Source organism: Colobus angolensis, unplaced genomic scaffold, assembly GCF_000951035.1.
Source record: "Colobus angolensis palliatus isolate OR3802 unplaced genomic scaffold, Cang.pa_1.0 Scaffold216, whole genome shotgun sequence".
In the NCBI taxonomy this organism is placed as follows: Eukaryota; Metazoa; Chordata; class Mammalia; order Primates; family Cercopithecidae; genus Colobus; species Colobus angolensis.
This window is the reverse complement of record NW_012115333.1, coordinates 483,940-486,560: the sequence shown is the minus strand read 5'-3', so window position 1 is coordinate 486,560 and position 2,621 is coordinate 483,940. Positions and strand designations below refer to the sequence as shown.

At 44.4% G+C, this 2,621-nt stretch overlaps 1 pseudogene; it reads right to left on the bottom strand.

Moving 5' to 3' along the window:
* Positions 1-951: 951 nt before the first annotated feature.
* Positions 952-1,937, bottom strand: LOC105512651 (annotated as a pseudogene).
* Between the last annotated feature and the right edge of the window lie 684 nt (positions 1,938-2,621).

The window sequence follows — 2,621 nt, the reverse complement described above, 5'->3', positions numbered from 1 at the left end:
TGATGACAAAACACCCATATTTAAAGACAAAATTATCTTGAAAAGTGTATTAACATAAATAACAATAAATCATTCAACTTTTCGGTCTTCAGGAAGTTTGTGGGTTTTTTTTTTTTTTTTTTTTTGAGACGGAGTCTTGCTCTGTCGCCCAGGCTGGAGTGCAGTGGCGCAATCTCGGCTTACTGCAAGCTCCGCCTCCTGGGTTTATTCCCTTCTCCTGCCTCAAGCTCCCGAGTCACTGGGACTACAGGTGCCTGTCACCATGCCTGGCTAATTTTTTTCTATTTTTAGTAGAAACAGGGTTTCACTGTTGGCCAGGATGGTCTCGATCTCCTGACCTGATGATCCGCCCCCCTCAGTCTCCCAAAGTGCTGGGATTACAGGCATGAGCCACCACTCCTGGTCAATTTTTTGTATTTTTAGTAGAGATAGTGTTTCACTATGTTGGCCAGGCTGGTCTCGAACTCCTGACCTCATGATCTGCCCACCTCGGCCTTCCAAATCTTTTCTCAGCCAGGCGCGGTGGTTCACACCTGTAATCCTAGCACTTTGGGAGGCCGAGGTGGGCAGATCACCTGAGGTCAGGAGTTCAAGACCAGCCTGGTCAACATGGTGAAACCCTGTCTCTACTAAAAATACAAAAATTAGCCGGGTGTAGTGGCGTGTGCCTGTAATCCCAGCTACCTGGGAGGCTGAGGCAGAAGAATCGCTGGAACCTGGGAGGAGGCAGAGGCTGCTGTAAGCCTGGATCGTGCCACTGCACTCCAGCCTGGGTGACAGAGCGAAACTCCATCTCAAAAAGAAGGAGAGAAAATATATCATTTTTCTTGGGATGACAGTAATAGTATTAACATGATAGTGTTAACTTTCCTTATTTTTGTTAAAATTAGATCATCAAGATGGTTACTAACAAATCTTAATTTTTATTACTGTGCTAGGGCAAGATTTTAATCACTGAGTTTCTTCCTTATCACGGAAATATGTGCTTTTCTTTATCCTTGGGCATCTTGAATCATCTGATGTTGAGGGGCCTCCTGAACTGAGTTTCCGTTTTTTTTGTTTTTCAATTTTGGCTTGCTGGAATGCTGTGGCCTGACTCAGGCTGTCAAGAGCAGGATTCTCCCCTTCATCTTTACTTTCTTCTTCCTCAATTTCTTCTGATTCAGGAACTTTCTTTTTTTTTTTCTTTTTTTCTTTCTTCTTTGGAAGCCCACGTTCTCCAAGCATATTTTTCAGACAGGCATAACTTAAGTGTCCACTTTCCCCACATTGATAACACTTGGATTTATCAAAGTAGTTTCGCCTTCGGATGAACACAGCTGCTCTTCCATTGTCAATAGCAATGCTTCCTCTTGTTTTTGTTTTTGTTTTGTTTTTTGTTTTTTTTCTTTTCTTTTTTTTTTTTTTTTGAGATGGAGTCTTGCTCTGTCACCCAGACTGGAGTGCAGTGGCGTGATCTCCGCTCACTGCAACCTCTGCCTTCCAGGTTCAAGTGATTCTCCTGTCTCACCTCCCTAGTAGCTGGGATTACAGGCGCGCCACTACACCTGACTAGTTTCTGTATTTTTAGTAGAGATGGAGTCTCGCCATGTTGGCCAGGCTGGTCTTGAACTCCTGGGCTCAAGTGATCCGCCCACTTCGGCCTCCCAAAGTGCTGGGATTACAGGCATGAGCCACTGCAACCAGCCAACGCTTGCTTTTATCACTCTACCAAATAACTGTTTGTTGTGTATTGCCCTGGTACAGTTTTGTGCATTCTTTATCCAAAAATACAATAAATGTAACCCCTTTACTCTTCCTGATATCTTGATGTTTCATTATGGTAACCTTTACAACTTTGCCATAGTTGGAAAATATCCACTACAAGTCATTGTCAGGGAAAAGGGCAAGCTGGATAGATACACTGTGCTCTTACTTGGAGCCAATCCACCACTCATTTCTTCAGGTGGGGCAGTCCTGGGAGACCAGAAGAGTGCGAGCCCTCGGCTCAGCTGGGGCTCAACCCCGCCTCAACCCCGACTCTTCATAGCCGCTCGCAGCAGCCTTGGCGTCACGAGTCCTGGGACTCATTTTTACACTCCTCTTTTTCTTCCTGGCCATTCAGTGATTCAGTTCCTTAGGACTCAGTCCTAGGATTGCTCTCTTCTCATATAACTCTTCCAGACACCCTCAATTATGTACGTGACTTCAAATATCACCCCTATACAGATGACTCACATTTTAATCTCTAGGCCATATCATTCCTCTAAGGCTCAAATCCAGTAAACATGTGTTTGCTATTATTATTACTGCTGCTACTATTCTTTTTCTTCACTGAAAGTTTTTTTTACCTCAGCGTGTTAGGAAAGTTGGATGACTTTTTTATTGAAGGGGGGCGGACACATCTCCAATATCCAATTTTATAATGTTTCATTAAGAAAATAGGATTTTCAGCCGGGCACAGTGGCTCACGCCTGTAATCCCAGCACTTTGGGAGGCTGAGGTGGGCGGATCACGAGGTCAGGAGATCAAGACCATCCTGGCTAACACAATGAAACCCTGTCTCTACTAAAAATACAAAAAAATTAGCTGAGTGTGGTGGTGGGCACCTGTAGTTCCAGCTACTTGGGAGGCTGACGCAG